Genomic DNA, 21,858 nt, shown 5'->3' with positions numbered 1-21,858 from the left:
AACTAACTACATCATTTTTAAAAAAATCTATATGATGTAACCATTCTAACTCGTACAAACCCAGCATCAGGTTGGCATACATAGAGGCAAAATATGCCCCCATGGCAGTGCCATTGATTTGTCTGTATATTTGTTCATTAAACATAAAAAATGTTATTCAAACAAAACTCCAGTATTTCAATAATACGTTACTGGACTATCACCCAAATAATATTTTACTGCTTCTAGTCCAAACTGACACTGTATGTTAGTATACAAACTAACAACATCAACACTTATAAAAAAACATATCTGTACTCCATTGTATTTTAGATAATTTTTCCAAAAAATCAAAACTATCCCTAATATAACTAGGTAACTTTATTACATAAGGGAATAAATATTCATGCAAAAATTTCCCAATATTAGATAAAAAAAATATTTTTGAGCAGATACAGTAGGGCCTACCAGGTGGGTCAACCCCACTTTTATGAATTTTTGGAAGACAGTAAAATAAAGCCAACTCATTGTCATCAGTATTAAACTTTTTCTTTGTCATTTTGTGAAAAATATTTTAACCTCACTCCCTTAGATATAAGAGTGTCAGAATCATTCATAGCCTTAATATATTAATTTGTATTGCTCTTAACATAGGTATTGATATCATCCAGATGCGTCATACACATTTTATAATATTGAGCAACATTCATCACCACTATCTTACCACCTTTATCAGATGGTTTAATAAGATGTTCATTATTCACTAATGTCTGTAGTTCCTTCCATTCCTTTTTATTCAAGTTACATACCAACTTATGCTTATACTGCATAAAATCACAAAAAGCATTTTCTACAGCAAAATTCAATATTTGAGAAAAACACTTGTATGTTCATGTTGGTATGGGAGAATAAAATCACTTTTGCTAATTATTTTATCAGTTTTTAACAAACTATAGGCATTATAGTCACTTGCATAGTCAAAGCATTCCTCAGGGTCAGATACACAAGAATAAAAACTGTTCTCTAAACTATCAGATTCTAACCAACTACCATCACCTTTATACTGGTTATTGGCAAAAAAATATATTAAATGCATCTTCCTACACAGTCTAAAAATATCACACTTTAATTCATGTAACCGAGGCAGCACTGTGGGGGTATATATGTAAGACCATAATTCAAAACATTCATCTGATCTACAGATAGACACAGCAGAAATATTATGAACAATAGAAATTTTCTTAAACTCAGATGCAGCAGTTACATGGATTGTTTCACCCACATCTTTGTAAACAAAAGGCACAGAACTGTCAAGAATATCTTGCACAACATTATTTACAGTCACACTAATACCATTTGCTTCTCTTGTTATCGCTGAAACTGTCCTTCTCGATTGTTAAAGTTCCCAGACTGAAATCTTCCTCTCTTCCGCTCACTCTGCTCTCTCTGCTCTTCCTGAAACTGCTGGTTCCCTCTCCGAAAATCTGAGGTTAATCTAGATGGATTTTGAGCTGCTGGTAACGCTGGAAAATGTTCTCCTTCACCTCCACCATTATAGGAAACTCCCGGAACATCTGAAGCAAAATACACACTCCTAGAAGGAGCTGGTGATTTCTTAAAGGGACCAGAGCCTTTATTACGATGAAAATGTGTTGATTTTTGCCATAAAAAGGCACAATTACTTTGATCGTCTTTTAGATCTCTTTTCAGTTTTGTGCATTTCCGATCAATGAGTTCTTTTTCATATTTATCTAAACCAATATTTACATCTGCTAAAAACTTGTCAAACTGCATAGATGCAAGTCTTTTAGATAAGTCATAGGCAGCTCTAATGTCTTCCTTAAGCTTGTTTTGTTTCACACGATCTCTTTCTAATAGAATGGAAATCCATTCTAAAGTACAACGATGAGCTGCCAATAACCATTTCTTAGAAAATTGCACATCCCTTTCATCAGACATATCAAAAGGAGTAGAGGGACTTTTAAAGGCTCTTAGTCCCCTAGGTGTAATATCAAAGTCAACATATCTTTGCAAGCTTAACAGATTAAAGTATACAGCAGTTTCTTTATGCAGTAACTGTTCCATCTTGCTCATTAAAGCACTCTATTCACCAGAAGGACTGGAAGAAGGGCCAAATTGTCCCACAGAGGCAAATGGATCATTCACGCTAGAATTTCTTGCTTGTTCAAGCCTTTCAAAAAAATGTGAAGTAGAGGAAACACCCACTGAAGCAGAAGTATTGGCAACGTTGGAACCAGCCATACCTGCAGCATTCTGATGCATTTATAAAAATGTCCATAGTTTTTTGACTACATTCCAGTGAGTCATCCCTTAAGAGCCTAGGGATCCCAAACGAAGATTCATTCTCCATAAAAACAGACCAAACACTGCACAAACCAAAAAGAAAAGATAAAACTGAAGACCACAGACGAAGAATCCACTTAAAACACCAGTTTATTGCACCTCTAGCACTTCGGCAACCGCCTTCAAGGAGTATAAAACATCACATAACTTACACAGTTTATATACTCTAATACATCTAACAATTAAACAAGCAGCCTAAACCAATTAATCAATAAACATTAAAAAATACTTAATACTACTTTCTCATCAGATAAGAAGCCTCCAGTTACATTCCACATTCAGACCCTGAGGAAATAGTGTCATATTTCAAAATGAAAATACTTTCTTTATATAACAACTTTTTATACAAATCATCAGAAAATACACCATTCATAATATGTTCTAAGATAGTGGCTTGTAACCCATTTGGATTAGAATTCTGAGCCAGCATAAAATGTTTAGCAACAGGGCTATCTTCTGTATTATTTATAATATTCCTGACATGCTCCTGCAGTCTAGTTTTAAACTTCATTTTACTTTCTCCTATATATACAAGGTTATACGGACATTTCAACGCATAAATAATACCTTCATTGTTACAGCTATATATATTTTTAACCTCAAATACACGGCCATTTATATACTTAAAAGTTGGAACAATATAATGACATACATTGCAATGACCACAGGGTGAAGTTCCTAGTCTCTGCATGGTCCTCTATTGCAATGTCTCAGTGGGATATTTAAATTTATTATGTACCAAAATATCTTTTAAATACCTACCTCTACGAAATGAAATGCCTAAAGACCTAGACAATCACTTTTTTAGGTCCTTTGATCTAAACAAAAAAATCAAGTAGTGTTTAACAATATCTATTAAAACATCACTGAAAACACTACATGTAGAGACACAATAAACTAGTCTTTTCTCTTGATTTGTAACATCTAACTTATACCCCTTACTTCCATACTTATAAGTACCAACTTTATGTTGTTCATTAACAACCTTATCTATAGCTGTTTGAATACTAGCTTCACTATAGCCCTTCATTCTAAACATCTCATTAGTCACACTCATTTCTTTAAAGAAGTCCATGTCAGCATTACATAGCCATCCAAGTTTCATGCATTCCCCATAGGTCAAGGAGACCAAAGTGTGAACTGGATGACCGCTAGTCCCCATCAAATACTGATTACTATCAGTAAATATTCTATGCACAGACATACGTAAAGTATTGCTATCCTCCAAAATCAGATGTATGTCTAAAAAAGTTGTATCTTTGCCCACCTGTATGCCGTCAAAGGAAAGTGCAAATCTATTATGTTGCATAACTTCTATAAACTGACCAACATAACATATCCCACCTTTACAAATAAAAACAAGATTCATAAAACGAAAATAACTACATAATTTTTTAAAAAATCTATATGATGTAACCATTCTAACTCATACAAACCCATCATCAGGTTGGCATACATGGGGGCAAAAGATGCCCCCATGGCAGTGCCCTTGATTTGTCTGTATATTTGTTCATGCTGGCTCACAATTCTAATCCAAATGGGTTACAAGCCACTATCTTAGAACATATTATGAAGGGTGTATTTTCTGATGATTTATATAAAAAGAAGTTGTTATATAAAGAAAGTATTTTCATTTTGAAATATGACACTTTTTTTTTCCTCTGGGTCTGAATGTGGAATGTAACTGGAGGCTTCTTATTTGATGAGAAAGTAGTATTAAGTATTTTTTAATGTTTATTGATTAATTGGTTTAGGCTGCTTGTTTAATTGTTAGATGTATTAGGGTATATAAACTGTGCAAGTTATGTGATGTTTTATACTCCTTGAAGGCAGTTGCCGATGTGCTAGAGGTGCAATAAACTGGTGTAAGTGGATTCTTCGTCTGTGGTCTTCAATCACATGACCTGTCTCTGGGCAGACCCTTCTCTGTTCCTCCCACCATAGCCACAGTGACCACAGATGCTTCCTGATCTGGGTGGGGAGGCACTTCCTAGGGAAATGGTTCAAGGCGTGCTGTTGCCTGCAGAGACCAAACTGCATATCAGTGTCCTATAGATGAGCAGTCTTCTTTACATTGCAAACCTTCCAGGACGTTCACCCTTTGGGGATGATTGCGATTCACACAGACATGTCAGTAGTCTGGTACACCAATAAACAAGGAGGAACCCGTTCTTACCCGTTGTGCAGGGAGTCCGTAAGAGTTTGGGAACGGGTGATAACACCACTTTATGAGTGTAATATGCATTTCAGGGGTAACCAGCATTCTAGCAGACAGACTCAGCAGGTCCTTTTTGACCCCTCATGAGTGTTCCCTCAACCAATCCGTAGCAAACAAGATAGTCCGCTATTGGGCCAATCTTGTTGTGACCTTTTTACCTCTCTTCTGAGTTTTAAGTGCAACAAGTATTTTGCTCTGATCCACCCCCCCCAGATGGGGAGTCACCGAGGGATGCTGTAGTCCACAATTGGCCTGTGGGTCTCCTTTATGCTTACTCCCCCCATTACTATTGATCACAAAAGTTCTGCAAAAAGCCAACAGGTCGAAGAGTTCCTTAATCCTCATTGTCTCTTTCTGGCTTCAATAGGTGTGGTTCCCCTTTCTTTGGTCTCCCCTCAAGTATCAGCCTTGGATTCTGGATCCCCATACAGGATCTCATATCTCATCTGTCAGACCGCTTCCCAATTTTCTTGCCCTCAGCTGACCACATGGTGTCTCCAGTTCCAGTGATTGTAAGAAAATCCAGACCCGCCTCATCCATCCATGACATTATCCTGGCCTATCCGAGAGCTTTCACTAAAAAGGCTCGACAGCAAGTGGAAGAGGTTCTCTGTTTGGGTGTCAGAGGAGAGTATTGATCCTTTCTCAGCATCCACAGCATCAGTTCTCCTTTTTCTCAGCACTCTTTTTCAAGAATGAGCTAGTTTATGCATCATCAAACTTCAACTGGCTGCCATATCCAGTTTTCATGTTGGGAAGAGCAACTTGTCTCTCTTCTCTTCCAAATTATGTAAGGCTTTCATAAAGGGAGTGTTTTTTTTTTTTATCTTGGACCTCCAATAAAAGATCCTTCTCCCCCATGGGATCTCACAGTGGTACTACAAGGCCTTGCCCCGAAGCCCTTTGACCTGGCAGATGCTTGTGACATAAAATTTCTTTCTTGGAAAACCATCTTCTTAGTAGCTAGTACTTCTGCTAAGACAATATTGGCTCTTCAAGCTTTGTCAGCCAAACCTCCTTACATCATTTCTTACAAAGAGAGTATTCTTAGGAACAAAACCTTCTTTCATGCCTAAGGTGGCCACAGAGTTTAACATTAACCAGTGCATTCAGTTAATGGTTTTGTTGCCCAAACTTTCAAACAAAGGTAAATACATTTTACATGTCATCATAGACAATTATATTTCTATCTTCACAGAACAGTGTCCTAGGAAGTCCGATCAGCTGTTCATCTCCTTCTCAGCAAGCCGGTCAGGATAGACAATTTTGAAAATCACTTTAGCTAAATGGATAACGGACTGTATTTTATTCATTTTTTTGAGAAAGGTATAGACTTGCCTTGAATCTCCCAAGGCTAATTCCACCAGGGCTGTGGTTACTTCGTGTGCCTCTTCCTCTTCCAGAGCCTCTGTTGATGTGTGTGTTGCAGCCACTTGGTATAAGAATTGCACCTTTGTTTCACTTAAATGTTCGATATTGTTTTTAGGAGCAGGGCATCCTTTGGCTCAACCGTACTCCGGCACATTCCTTCCTTAAGGGCAACTCAGGGTTTCCATAGCTGGGGACTCTGATCCGTTAGTGAGGAGGAGTGAAAAGGACAACATCAACTTTATAAGTTATGTACTTAACCATAACTAAGTATCTGTGTTGTCCATTTTCATTCCTCCTCACGTCCCTCCCATCCATCTCCGGCCTGATACCTTTGTGAAATGTTTGGAAGAATATGGAACCTTGTGTTCCAGGTTTTAACCTCGGATACTTTCTCTGTGTTTATGGTCACCTTTTTTTCAGTTATAGGGCAGCAAACTTGATCTGGGGAGTTGAGGACGGTATGGTGTATTATGGGTAGAGGGAGGAGCTTGAGAGTCTGACCTTAAAATCTTGGAAAGCGGCCGTGTCGTATCTGATCCAAGACCCATTAGTGAGGTGGAATGAAAATGAACAATACAGGTATCTATCTGTGGTAAGTAAATAACTTATTTTTAGTCAAAAATGGAGGATATGGAGAAACAGAAAAGAGCTTTAAGTAGTGCTACAAGATGGTCATGCCCTTTGCATCTACTGTGGTCCATAGACCATTTGAATACTGAGCTTAACATTTGCAAGACCTTCAGTCTGAGGGCACATTCGGATTCGTGCAACTGATGGGAACAGGAGCCAAAAGTAACCTGAGGTTGACAAGCTCAAAAAGTCAGAAGATGGATCTAAGCCCCAAGGGGAACATGAAAGGGATAGAAATTACTCTAGAAAAGCCAATAAAAACATCTCAACATTGCACTGAAACTTGCTGAGGAGCATTCCTCACCCAGGTTAGATTCAGTTCCTTTTCTTTCATCTCAGACTTCCTAGGAGCTGATGTTAATATGCAACAAGTCTCTGCAGTGTCTGCTAAGCCAAACTTCTTTGGAGCAAGAGTTGGCCTGCTTGCCCTTTGCACCACCTTCTCTTTCCTAAGTAAGACCTTTGAAATCCTTCATAAGTGCTTTGGATGTAGAGCTGGACTATATGTTGAGATTCCCGAGTATGGAAATGGGTGCCTCCCCCCCCCCCGGCATCAAGGGTGGAACAGGTAGGTCCTTCATCCCCTATTTTCACTCCTATGGTCCTTGTCTCAGAAGCAGTGATGTCAGTGGTGATATTCATCTAGTAGTCTGCTGCTTTCCCATTGACTGGGATGCTGACCTCGACACTGGAGATACTGAATCCATATCATTTGACTGAGTTTTGGACCCAGGTGGGGCTTTGGGCTATCATCTTTTAAGTAGTCCTTGTACAGTCTTTGGAGTTGTCTTGCATGGCCCCATTTTTCATTGAGACTTTGGGTTTTGGGGATGGATTCAGTGCCAGTCCTCAAAATCATCCACCCTGCTTGGATTGGGGATGTTCTTTGTGTTTCACTGTTGCAGTCATTACATTTGGGTTATCTGCCTGTAGGTAGCCCTCAGCCGGCCTGAATATCTAAGTCTTGGATTCCTGCATCGGATGCTGTCTCTTCTTCCACGATGTTAGGTCGTCGGGGGGTATAAAACATGCAGCCGATGCCATTGCGTCAGTCTTTCTTGCCGTGCGGTGCCCGAAGCAGAAGCAGTTCACAAGTGCCGGTTGGCCGACTCCTGAAATTTTCGTTTTCAAGTTTCAGAACCAAAGTCTTCAAAAAAAGCTTAGTACCCCATTGGGGATCCTTTTTCTTGCTCTTGACCGATGTCAGTAAAAGTTAACAATTGTCTTACCTGTGGAAAACAAATACCTCATAAAGATTTTCATTTGTACTGCATTCCATGCTTAGGCCCAGACCACAACGTCCCTCACTGTTGCTTTTGTGCCGTATTCAACCACCGAACTATTCGTATGTTTATTTTCACAGCAAATTATTTTGGTACTCTGTTTAACTATCCAGAAATGGCTTCAGTAAGCCACCCGACTAGAGATATTCCGAAAAAAATGCAAGGATAAAGACAGAGACAGACAGCATAGGTCCAAAACTGCCGACGATGCTTCCGTTAAGCTAGTCGCCAATTCGCCGGTACTCAGTGAGGCGCATTTTCAGTCCCTGATACCCGCTACTTCAGATTCGCAGGCCTCTACTGAGATCCATTCTGAGTCCGGTATGACGCGAGATGCTTCTTCGACTATGGAGCCTGCGGATGTCTCTACTTTGGATGGGTCTGGTGCCGCTGTGCAGGCACTGGCTTCTGAGGGTGTATTCAGGCCTACAGATTTGCATTTTAAACCAATGCCATCTTCTTCATCAAGGCCTAAAACTCAACCCACGCCTAGAAAACCGACGTTCAAACCCGCATTGTCAGGCCCATATGCCTAAAAAACAAATGCTTAGAATGGCTGAAGACCTTATTACTTTAATTAGGGGAAGCCAGCCTTCCCCCCTCTAAGAGACCTAGAACTGATTTTCCTTCTGATTCTTCTGATCAGGATTCTGAAATTTATTTTTCTTCTGATTACCAGGATTTGCCCTTATCTACCTATGAGGATTCCGATGCAGAGGATTCCATTCCCTCTGCTTCCCTTCCAGAAGATTTTTCTTTTGGTGAAACCTTGCACGCTCTTAGGGAGCATTTCTGCTGGGAAAGCCAAGATTACTCTGACTCCAAAAAGGGAATTCTTACTCCTCCCTCAACACAGGCCTTTAGCTATTCCTCCTGTTCTGGACATTGTAGATGATGCCTTCTTGGAATCTAGCCTGGCCCCAGACACTTTACCTCCAGCTCCCAGAAAACCTGACTGGTATTACAGAGTACCTGACTCTCAAGTTCCTCTTCAAGAATCCTACTTCCGATCCAGAGACCATTTCCCAAGGACCAAAGGGCATTAAGGCTACTGCTGCCAAAAATCCTACACCCTCTGATAGAGATTACAGGTGCTTGGATAGATGGGATAAGAAGGTATACACCTCTGCTACTTTGGCCATTAAGGTCTTAAATTGCCAGTTTCATATGTTAAAGTATCAGCAGCATATTTTGGGACTACTTAAACAGAAAATGATGATTCCCGACTGTGCTGAACATAAAGAATTACAGGATTTAATTCATTCTGCTGAACAAGTTGGTAAACATACTTTGCAATGTGGTTTTGACTCTTTAGAAGCATCTTGCAGGGCTGCTGTCACTGGGTCTGTACTTAGAAGGCATACTTGGCTTAAGGAGCAAAACTTGCCAAATCATGTTAAAGCTAAATTACTGGATGCTCCCTTAAACCAAGACTGCCTGTTTGGCAACAAAGCAGAAGTCATCCTTAAAAAGATGGAGGAAAAAGCTAAATATATGCAAACTGGTAAAGATTTCCTGCAAGTACAGCCTCCCAGATTTAGTAGGCATTGGCCTTCTAAGAATTGGTCCTTTCCAGTCTCTTCCAGGCCTTCTCAGTTCAAACCCAGGAACAGCAGGCCACCTAGGTTATCTCAAACTACACCTAGGTTACAGTCTCTGGCTACACACAGGCCTAAGCAGTGGGGGGCTCTCACTTCCCATGCTGGAAGTAGTAAGACACCCCCTATGGAAAAATGTCACAACTACTTAACCTTAACCCTTCCAAGCCCTGCTCAACTGCCTTCTCCCTTAGGAGGAAAGCTCGCCCTGCATGCAAAAAACTGGGAACTCATTACCCAGGACAAATGGGTTTTAAATATAGTTTTCCAAGGATAAAGATTCCACTTCCACACCTTACCAATGCCAAACAGTTGGCCAAACCTATCCCCAAATCGGTGGGCAGAGACTCAACAGCAGGTTCTCTCTTCTAAGTGTCAGGGCTATTCAACCTGTCCCAGCGGAAGAAAAGGGGACAAGGTTTTCATTCAAAACTTGTCCTGATACCTAAAAAAGACGGCTCCTGGCATCCTATCCTGGACCTCTCTATTTTAAACACCGTTTTGGTAATCCCAAAATTCAAAATGCTAACACTTCAACAGCTGCTCCCTATGCTGGGCAAAGATGCCTGGTTGGCAACCTTAGACTTAAAGGAAGCTTACCTGCACATTCCAGTAAGGGAATCTTGCAGGAAATACCTATGCTTCAGAGCAGGCTCCATGCACTATCAGTTCTCTGCACTTCCCTTTGGCTTATCTAATGTGCCCAGGGTATTCACAAAGTGCCTAGCTCCAGCCATTGCATTTTGCAGGCAGTGAAATATTCAAATATACCCATACTCATGCCATAGAAGTTTGACAGCCTACTTCAAACTACTGGCCACAAAGACCCAACTATCTGCAAGCCCTGGGGTTCATGGCCTCTTGCATTCTACTAATTCCATATGCAAGGCTACATATGAGGAAACTACAATGGTATCTAAAAAGCCTATGGTGCCAACTTTCTCATGATCTGGAAACAATGATTCCTATCATTCAATGTATAAAGACAGAGTTCCTTTTGTTGGGCAGAGGCCTGCCACCTCAACAAGGGGCTCCCTTTCAATCTACCCCCTGCCACCCAAACCCTAACAGATGCATCAGACTGTGCATGGGGGCTCACTTGGCAGGGCAGTGCATTCAGGGCAAATGGAACCAGAGTCAGATGCACCTGCATATCAACCAAAAAGAAATGTTAGCTGTACAGAATTCCCCGACCGCCTTCAAGGACCACATCCTTCCAGGACAAGTATTGGTAAAGACAGACAACACCATATTTATGTGGTACATAAACAAGCAGGGGGGGATCCCACTCATACTCTCCCTGCAGACTAGCCATGGCTCTTTGGAACACAGCCCTGAACTACCAAGTGCACCTACAAGCTCAATTCCTGCCAGGCAAGCTAAATTCACTGGCAGACGTCCTAAGCAGAAATCTCATGAACCCACACGAATGGAAACTGGAACCAAAAATATTCAACCTCTTGAACAAATGGGGGACTCCAGAAATAGACCTGTTTGCCTCCCCCCAGAATTACCAATTGGACAAATTCTACACAAGGACTCCCCACAGTCAAGCTTGGAAAGTGGATGGCCCTGTCCTTTACCTGGGAAAGCTTCTCAGTTTGTGCCTTCCCCCTCTGCCCCTCTTCTCGAAGGTTCTGCTAAAGATCAAACAGAAAAAACCAAGGACAATACTGATTGCACCAGACTGGCCACGCCAGCATTGGTACCCCCTCTTATGCAGTATGATACTGTTGGAGCCATGATACCTACCTCAAACATTGTCCCTGCTGTCCCAGCAGGTGGGCCAGAGTCTGCACCCTCAGCTTCAAACCCTGAACCTTGCAGCCATGCTAATCCCTTGAGCTCTCCAATAGCATCCCTCAGTAAGCAGCTGCTAGATGTTATTCTGGAAGCAAGGAGGCCTAGCACTAGAAAATCGTACACTGAAAAATAGAAGATACTGTTCCTGGAGCCAAACTCAGGGAATGGGCATAACAGTGCCCAGCTTGCCTCGTATTCTTCATACTTAACAGAAGTGCTCCACAAGGGCCTATCCTTCTCGTCAATTAAAATTCATGCCTCTGCCATTTCAGCACATTATAATACTGAACCACCCCTCTTCTCTCACCCCCTGTTAAAGCAGTTCCTTAGAGGGGCCAGAAATTTAAGACACCCCAGGCGAGTCCCTTTTCCAGCCTGGGACTTTAACTTTGTATTGGAAAAGCTCACTCTCTCTCCATTTGAACCAGCTGCAACTGCAGAGTTGAAATTCCTTTCTTGGAAAACAGTTTTCCTTCTAGCCATCACCTCAGCAAGAAGAGTGTCTGAATTACAGGCCCTCATGGCAGTGGAGCCCTTCATTATCGTCCATGCAGACAGGGTTTCCCTCAGGACCAATCCTTCCTTTATGCCCAAGGTAGTGTCTAGTGTGGCCCTGAATCAGTCCATTAATCTGCCTACTTTTTTCCCAAAATCCACAAAACAAAGGTGAACGAATATTGTACTCTTTGGACATGCACAGACAACTTAGATTTTATTTGGACAGGACCAAGCCTCTCAGAAAATCTGAACAGGTGCTAGTTGGCTTTGCTGCAGGGGCATAGGGGATGGCCATTTAAAAACAAACCATTTCTAAACAGGTAGCCCATTGCATTCATTTCTGCTGTAAGCACCATGGAAAACCCCACATCAGATAAGATCACATTCCACCAGGGCTGCATCTACCTCTACAGCCTTCCTCAGAGGACACCCTACCAGGGACATCCTAGAAGCTGCTACCTGGAGGCTCTGTACATACCTTCACCAAGCATTACCACATGCCTTTTTTTTCTAAATCCAGAGCTGGTTTTGCCACTGCAGTCTTGCAGGGCTTAATAGCTGGTCCTAATGCTCTCTAAATTCCTCCTCCCTTACTTAGCTTTGGGAATCAACCCAAATGTGATGACTACAACAGTGAAACACGAAGAACATAGTGCAGTTGTGTACACTTACCATAAATGTAGATGCTCGAGTGTATTCACTGTTGCAGTCCTGGTTACCCTCCCTCCAGCCCCTGACATCTCTTGGCTCTACCTTCCTTCTTGTTTGGTGTATTTGCTTTTTCTTGGAGGTGTTACCTAACATATTGCTTTCCATTATGGGGGCACCTGACATCTGGGGCAAGAAAAACTGATGTAATGGTGTCGGCTGCATGTTTTATACCCCTGACGACCTGATGTCATGGAAGAAGAGACAGCATCCGACGCAGGAATCCAAGACTTTGATATTCAGGCCGGCTAAGGGCTACCTGCAGGCAGATAACCCAAATGTAATGACTGCAACAGTGAATACACTCGAACATCTACATTTATGGTAAGTGTACACAACTGTACCTTTTCTTTCTTTGGGCTTGCCATTTCCTCAGCCGGAACAGTGTTTGTGTCAGATGGAGGATCTTTGACCTGGAGGAGGTCATAACAGGTTTTAGAGGTCATGGGGAGGACTATGGCTTCTCAGAGAACCAAGCTTCAGGTTCCACTGTTGTCTGCTCCTTCCTCAGACACTTGTTCATTTGCTCCTTAGTCAACTTGTATGCCTACAGGGTAGAGTTCCAGGTTTCAAAAGGTCACCTCAGGTGCAGATCCAGTCCTATGAGGACTCCTCACCCAGCATTTGCTGTCCCAAGAAAAAGTATGTTTAAGAGGAGATATTTATACTCCTTGACTGAGTCTGTCATGTTGGACTCCGACTTGGATGACTGGGAGAAGCATGCCATCTTGTCAAAGGCAGTTTCGGCGAATGCACATAAAATGAAAGCAGTTTGCAGAAACAGCTTTCGACAACTTTAGAAATTGCCTTTTTCTCCACTGCTGTCTAACCTCAGTGTTGGTATATATATAATTCCAAGGGGTGCAGGGAGGGGGGGATTGTTTGCCCCCCAAAAAAATAAATTTTTTAAATGTTTGGTGAAGGTAGTTTTTGCAACCCGCTTTCATTTTATTTGTGTTTGCTGAAACTGTCTTTGAATTGACATGAATCCTGAAGAAGGATCTGCATAGAACTTTCCGGAAGTTATTGCCTTTGATATGTTGGAACTTGTTTGCCAGGGGAGAAATTGGCCTCCCCCTCTTCAGAACAAGGAAGTCAACACACACTACTTTTGGGTTGTCCCTCTGGCAGACCATCTCATTTGATTTGTGTGTTAAGGTCATAGCAGGAGCCCAATTTTTCTGAATCAGACCTGAGAAAAACAGATAGATGTTCATCGTGTTTCACTGTTGCAGTCATTACACTTGGGTTATCCTGCTGGCAGGCTACCCGCAGTTGGCCAGAATTCCAAAGTCTTAGTCTGGCGTCTGTTGCTGTCGCCTCTTCTCTGACGTTCGTGTGCCAGGGGTATGTAAGATGCAGCCAACACCATTTTCTTTAGTCTTTCTTGCCGTGCGGTGCCCGAAGCAAAAGCAGTTCTCAAATGCCGGTCGGCTGACTCCTGAGATTTTCAAAATCGAATTTCAGATCCGAAGTCTTCATTAAAGCTAAATACCCCGTTGGGGAAACTTTTTTCTTGCTCCGGACCAGTGTCAGAAAAAGTTAGCAATTGTATTTCTTGTGGGAAGCAAATACCTCATAAGGATTTTCATTCTTACTGTATTCCTTGCCTAGGCCCTGACCACGATGTTGCTAATTGTCGGTTTTGTGCTAGATTTAACCAACGCACCATTAAGCGTCGGTACGATTTTGCCTTTCATTATTTTGGCCGAAGATTTAATTATATAATGCCGACGGAACAGCCAACAACCGGAGTTTATAAAAAGTGCAAGGAAAAGGACAGGCATCCGAGGTACAAAACCGACGACGAGCCTTCTGCTAGGCCAGTCGCCAGTTCGCCGGTTCTCAGTGAGGTGCTTTCGCAGCCCCTGACGCCTGCTACCTCAGAGCCACAGGCCATTTCCAACTCCCACGTGGAGCCAACTAGGCCTCTGGAAACTCATGCTATTAGACACTTAGAAACTATTCCCTCAGATGGGTCCGGAGCCGCTGAGCAGGCATCGGCTTCTGAGGGTGTTTTCAGACCTACACAGTTATATGTAAAGCCAACCTCAGCTTCAAACGCAAAGACTAAAGCAGCTCTAAAGACAAAGAAACAAGTACAGCATTCTCCTGGACAGACTTCTATGCCTAAAAAACAGATGCTTAAAATGGCCGAAGACCTAATTATTTTGATCAGGGGTTCCCATCCCCCTCCTGATAAGAGGCCTAGGCAAGAGACAGAATGTGAGTCTTCAGATCAGGTTTCCATTTCCTCTGACTCCTCTTCTGAACAGGGATACTCCCTTCCTCCCTATGAGGATTCTGATGCTGAAGAGTCTATTCCTTCAGCCTCTCCTCCTGAGGATTATTCTTTTGGGGAAACCCTGCATACCATGAGGGAACACTTTCACTGGGAGAGCCAAGATTATTCAGAATCTAAGAAAAGGCTCAGAAACATTCTTTTACTACCTCAGCACAGACATCTTGCTATTCCTCCTGTTCTAGACATTGTAGATGTATTTTCAGAGTCCGGCCTGTCTCCTGACTCTTTACCCCCTGCACCGGTTAAGCCAGACAGATACTACAGGGTTCCAGATTCTCATAAATTTCTATATAAAAACCCTGCTGCTGACCCAGAAACTATATCTCAGGGTCCCAAAGGGGGTCAAGGCTTCTATTGCAAAAAACCCTGTCCCCTCTGATAGGGATTCAAGGGCTCTGGACAGATGGGGGGAAAAAAGTTTACACTTCTGCTACCTTGGCTGTAAGGGCTTTAAATTGTCAGTTTCATATGCTTAAATATCAGCAATATTTAATGCCACTGCAAAAACAGAAAATGTTGACAAATTCTGAAAGTCCAGATAACAAGGAAATGCAGGATTTATTGCATGCAGTTGAACAAGTGGGAAAGCATAGTTTGCAATGTGGTTTTGAGTCACTGGAAGACTCTTGCAGGGTCGCTGTTACAGGTTCTGTTGTTAGAAGGCATGCTTGGTTAAAGGAACAGAATCTGCTTGATCATGTTAAAGCAAAATTATTGAATGCTCCTTTACAGCATGACACTGTTTGGTGTTAAGGCAGAAGAGGTGTTGAAGAAAATGGAGGATAAAGCGAAATCTATACAGACAGTTAAGGATTTCTTACAGGTACAGCCACCCAGATTTAGCAAGAACTGGCCTTCAAAGAATTGGTCCTTTCCAGTGTCAGACTGAAAAAGAGGCAAAGAGGCGGATACAGATGCCCTTGAGGCAGATCCCAGCCCCAAGGCTCATACAGGCCTAAACAATGTGGTGCTTCTACCTCCAAAAGCGGAGAAGACAAATCACAGCCATATAGGAAACCGTCCCAATGACTTCCCTCTGCCAATACCAAGCACTTATCTTTTGGCAGCCCCCTTAGGGGGGAAACTAGCACTTTTTTCACAAAATTGGCACATGACCACCTAGGACAAATGGGTCTTGAATTTAGTGTCCCAGGGCTACAGGTTCCACTTTCACACCCTGCCAAAGGCAAAAGGTATGCCAGACCTGCCACACAATCAATGGGCAGAGGCACAAAAGCAAGTTTCCTCCCTCATGGACATGAGAGCCATTCAGCAAGTACCACAGCAAGAGCAGAGGCAAGGATTTTACTCAAGACTTTTCCTGGTACCCAGAAAGGACAAAGCCTGGAGACCAATACTGGACCTGTCTATTCTAAACACTTTTCTGGACGTTCCAAAATTCAAAATGTTGACACTGCAGCAGCTTCTGCCCATGCTGGGCAAGAAGGCTTGGCTTGTAACTTTGAACCTAAAAGAGGCATACCTGCATGTCCCAATCAGACAGTCTTGCAGAAGATACCTCCTGTTCATAGCTGGCTCAATACACTACCAATTCTCTGCACTGCCCTTTGGCTTATCTACTGCGCCCTGGGTCTTCACAAAATGCCTGGCATCAGTAATTGCTTTCTGCAGACAAAGGGGGATACAAATATATCCTTACTTGGATGACTGCCTTATTCAAGCAGAGAACAAGGACATTCTACTGAAGCATCTGGCGTTTGTAAAAAGTTTACTAATTTGCCTAGGGTACACAGTAAACGAAAAGAAATCAAAACTAGTACCCTCTCAAGAGATAATATTCCTGGGTGCAAGCTTAAATACAACTGCCCCAGATGGCTTATCTCATGCCAGACAAACAAAGGCAACTTACTTCTTACTTCAAAATGTTGGCAACAAAGACCCAGTTATCTGCAAGAAAAATTCTGCAGGCTTTGGGCTTCATGGCATCCTGCATTCTACTAATTCCCTATGCAAGACTGCATATGAGGAAACTACAATGGTATCTAAAATGTGTTTGGACTCAACAGCCTGGAAACATTAATTACCTTTGCAACAGGAGTTTCGATAGTGGGCACAGGCCTGTCACCACAACAAGGGATAGCCTATCACTCTACCCAAAGCCAGGCAAACACTAACAGATGCATCAGATTATGCCTGGGGGGCCCACATGGCAGGAAAATGTATTCAGGACACATGGCCCGCAAGCCAAATGCATCTTCATATCAATCAAAAAGAGATGCTAGCTGTTCAGAATGCCCTGACAGCCTTCAAGGATCTACTTCATCCAGGACAACTACTGATAAAGATGGACAAATACTACAGTCATGTGGTGTATAAGCAGGGAGGCACACATTCCTACCCCCTTTGCAGACAAGCCATGACTTTGTGGAACACAGCATTGACTTATCAAGTACACCTGCAAGCACAATTCCTGCCAGGAAAGACAGATACTCTGGCAGACGAACTAAGTGGTAACCTCATGGATCCTCACGAGTGGAAACTAGATCCACAAATCTTCAGCACGATAACAAGGAAATGGGGATGCCCAGACATAGATCTATTTGCCTCTCCTCACAACTGCCAACTACAGAGATTCTGCAGAAGGTCTTATCACAGGCAAGCATGGAAAGTGGATGCTCTTTCATTCAGCTGGAAAACCCTTACAGTATATGCCTTTCCTCCACTGCCTCTCCTCCCCAAGGTACTTTTAAAGGTCAGACAAGAGAAGCCAAAAATGATACTGATTGCCCCAGACTGGCAGCGCCAGCACTGGTACCCAATCCTAAAGAGCTTGTCTCAAGGCCCAGCCTGGACATTACCTCAACTTTCTCATTTACTGACCCAACAAAACAATCAGATCCTGCACAGCCAACTCAGAACCCTAAATCTGGCTGCATGGCAGGTAATGTAACCACTCGGAACGCATCTCTCTCTAAAGCAGTTACGGATGTTATTTTGGAGGCCAGGAGGCCCAGCACTAGAAAATCTTATGCAGAAAAATGGAAGAGATTCAGTGTTTGGAACAAGGCACAAGGAATTGACAAGCTTGTACCAAATATTCCTCAGATTTTGCAATACCTAACTGAGATGCTGGACAAGGGCCCTTTCCTTCTCATCAATTAAGATCCATGCCTCTGCCATTTCAGCTCATTACAATACGGACCCACCTATTTTTTCACATCCACTGCTAAGGCAGTACCTCAGAGGCGCCAAAAACATAAGACCTCCAAGGAGAGCACCAATACCTGAATGGTATCTCAATTTTGTCTTGGAAAAGCTTACACTGCCTCCTTTTGAGACGGCCAATACAGCTGAGATAAAATTCTTATCATGGAAAACAGCTCTGCTCCTAGCTATAACTTCAGCAAGAAGAGTCTCAAGAGTTACAGGTGCTAATGGCTTTGGAACCTTTTATAATTTTCCATACGGACAGGATTTCTCTGAGGACAAACCCAACTTTTATGCCTAAGGTAGTGTCCAGTGTGGCTCTTAACCAAACCATTCATTTACCTACCTTTTATACAAACCCACTGAATAAGGGGGAGAGACTTCTGCATTCTTTGGACATACTCAGACAGCTACGCTTCTACTTGGACAAAACCAAAGCTTTCAGGAAGACTGAGCAACTCTTAGTGTCATATGCTGCAGGATCGCAAGGAAATGCTATCTCAAAGCAGACTATTTCAAAATGGATAGGCCACTGCATTCATTTCTGCTATTCACAATATGGCAAACCAGTGCCTAAGGACATTAGGCCACATTCAACAAGAGCAGCAGCCACTTCAGCAGCCTTAGTCAGAGGAGTACCAACCAAGGACATTTTGGAGGCTGCAACTTGGACTTCAGTGCACACTTTTACAAAGCAGTGCCACTTACCTCTTTACTCTAACTCCAGAGCAGGCTTTGCCACTGCAGTTCTGCAGGGCCTCATAGCCACTCTTAATTCTACTTAGGCCCAGCCACCCAACCTCAGCTTTGGGATTCAACCCAAGTATAATGACTGCAACAGTGAAACACGATGAACATAGTACAGTTGTGTACCTACCATAAATGTAGATGTTAGAGTGTATTCACTGTTGTAGTCCAGGTTACCCTTCCTCAAGTCCCAGCAATGTAGGGGGGATGATCTGTACTTCTCTATTCTGTACAACCTATGTGGTGTATTTGCTTGTAGATGAAGGTAATGTTTATGTTAGTGCATGCATTTATATTTGCAAAATTTTTAGCCTACCCTTTTGGGGACACCTGACATCTGGGGCAAGAAAAACTGAAGAAAATGGCGTCCGCTGCATCTTGTATACCCCTGGTGCACTGACGTCAGGGAAGAGGCGACAGCAACTGACACCGGACCACGTCTTTGGAATTCAGGCCGACTGCGGTTAGCCTGCCAGCAGGATAACCCAAGTGTAATGACTGCAACAGTGAATACACTCGAACATCTACATTTATGGTAGGTACACAACTGTACTTTTTGAGATCTTTCAAGGACAGACAACATTGGGCAAAAGGCTCTCTGGTAGATTATATTTTGTCAGCAGCCAGTATAAAAGAGCTGGCAGTGGACACAGCCACTGACCACCTGCCTACCATGGAGGTCTCTGGTAATGGACAGGTTGTGTATGCAAGTGTATACTTTGGGCCAGTGGAGCAGCACAGGTAGCAGGAACAGGTATCATGATGAACCATCTTTTCTAGTGCTGCTTATGAGATTTTGCAAATGACTTCAAGGCATTCTTTACAAATGCCCCTTATGAAGGATCTTTCTCATTTGATCTGACTAAAAAAGAATACATATTTAAGTGTGAGCAAGGCTGTCCGATACTTTATGCCATTGGAATCTGACTTGAGATCCCCAAAGATCTTGCAATCAGAACCAAAAAGTGCCCAAATCCATTATGGTTCTGAAAATCTGTGCCATTCATATGATCACACTTCTGATAGGGGTGGCTGATGTAGAGGTGGCCCATTTAATGGAATGCAAACCCCAGAGATCCTGGAAGTTTGCAGAACCAGGGAATATCAGTGGTCATTCTCTAACCATCAGAAGAACAATCTCTGAAGGGCTACTCAACTGTTCCCCTGAAGAGGCAGTCTGGTGTTATCCACCCCTCTACTCCCCAGCATGGATGACCATCACACAGCTTTCCTGGTTGTGAGAGTTAGTACTAGTTGGCTATTTTATTCCCTTTTCCCACTGTCCTGCTTAAATCATGTGGCTTATACAAGAAGTGCCACACCATCACTTAAAGCATATGAAAAGGAGTTTTCTTCTTCCTTATTTCAAAAATATCCAGCTAGGAAGGTCCCACCAGACCAGAGAGGGTGCGAATAATACTAGAGATTATTTTGTTTTTAAGAAAAACGACGACTTCAGACCAATCTTGGACCCAACTCAACTGCACAACTAAGTTTAAAAAAAAAGCACAGTTGGGAATGAGCACGGTGCAGTCTATTCTGCTACATCTTCAGGTGAGCAATTGGATGTGCTTCGTAAATCTGCAGGATGCTTAACTAGACATAAAGATTGCCATAGCATCTAGGCGATTCCTTCACATCTGAGGTGGATCCACTCATTACCAATTCAGAACTCTGCCCTTCAGTCTCACCACAGCCTCCTGGGTGTTCACTGTAACCAATTTACAATTACAGGGAATCAGTTTTCCACTCTTTGGAAGACTGGCTCTTGGCTGCCATGATGGTGGAATCATTTTAATAGGGCCAGAGATTACTTTCTCTGACTTTGCCCTTGAAATATCCATCAGCGAGGAGAAATTAAATCTGCAAACCACCCAAAACAATTCACTTAATCAGTTGCCCCATGGATGCAGTTCAAAGTATAGTGTCCCTCCCTCTGGTCAGGTTTCAGATCCTACACAATTTGATTCAGGGCCTTCTTCAGTGCATCAGACCCCATACCATACTCATTCTCAAAGTGCTTGGCCTTGGAGCGTCGTCCATTCCAATGGCTTGGTTTGCTCATTATCGCATGAATTTTACAGTGCTTTCTACAACTTCAGTGTTCTCCACTCACATCCTTTCTCCTCCCTTATTAGCATAATGAACAGTTACAGGGAACGTCTTGCATTGAAGATCACCTCCCCACATGTCTGAATGGGAAAGCACTTTGTTCTTTCCACTCTAGCAGAAGTCACCATAGATACCTCTCCTTGGGTGGGGGCATTTTCAAGGGAGAATAGTCCAATATGACTGTGATGTTCATGAAGTGGGGGGGAGTGCTTCTCAAGTTGCAGGAGTTTCACGGTCACCTATCTTTGGGTGTGATTTCCATTCAAACCAACAGCACGACCATTGTGTAGTACGTCAACAAGTAGGGGGCGGGGGGGTGATCCAGGTCGTATCCCTTATGTTCGGAAGCAAAGAGAGTGTGGCAATAGATTATGCACTCGCACCAGTTTCTGGTTGCAACACTTATTCCTGGAAAATCCAGCTGCCTTGCAGACCGGCTCCACAGAACAATCCTGATGTCTCATAAATGGTCTTTCAAAACATATTCAACTGCTGGAAACAGCTGCACTGTGATCACGGCTTCACTGTCCAGTATCAAATGCAACACCTTCTTTGCTCTGATCCTCCAAGGTAAATGGCACCTGAGGGAAGTTCTGGTTGAGCGATGGCCTTCTGACATGCTTTATACATTGCCTCCACCACAGTCCAGATTCTTACAAAAAGAGCAGTGCAGAACAACAGAAATCCTCATTGCCCCCTGGCCAAGACAAATTTGATTCCTTCTGTTAATGTCTCTCTCCCCTAGGAGACACCCTGACTCCTAGAGCCCAGAGTGTATCTGTTATCTCACCTATTTGGGAAGCCTCACCCACATCTCTGCAATTTGAACCACTTGGTTTCTCCATTTCCAATAGTGGCCACAGACCCTGCCATGTCTAATGATGTCATGTGGATGCTTTCAACATAACTAAAGGATTCCTGGAACATTTCTTTGTAAATGAAGGTTTTTCCTTGGGCTGACTCTCAGAAAATCGATCATTTCAATGCTTCTGATACTGATGTTTTGCATTTTTATCTATGTTGTGATTTTGGATCTAGTTTCTCCACAATTAAGGTTTAATTGGCTGCAGATGT

General features: G+C 42.7%; 1 protein-coding gene across 1 annotated transcript in view; it reads left to right on the top strand.

Moving 5' to 3' along the window:
* The window catches only part of LOC122793226 (polypyrimidine tract-binding protein 3-like), a gene marked incomplete in the record, with an annotated part of 1,714,658 nt that overhangs the window by 427,136 nt on the left and 1,265,664 nt on the right, over positions 1-21,858 (top strand).

This window comes from Protopterus annectens, chromosome 2.part0, assembly GCF_019279795.1.
Source record: "Protopterus annectens isolate FY-2018-M chromosome 2.part0, PAN1.0, whole genome shotgun sequence".
NCBI classification, from domain to species: domain Eukaryota; kingdom Metazoa; phylum Chordata; order Ceratodontiformes; family Protopteridae; genus Protopterus; species Protopterus annectens.
The sequence above is the reverse complement of the archived record's forward strand: the minus strand, read 5'-3'. Positions and strand labels throughout refer to the sequence as shown.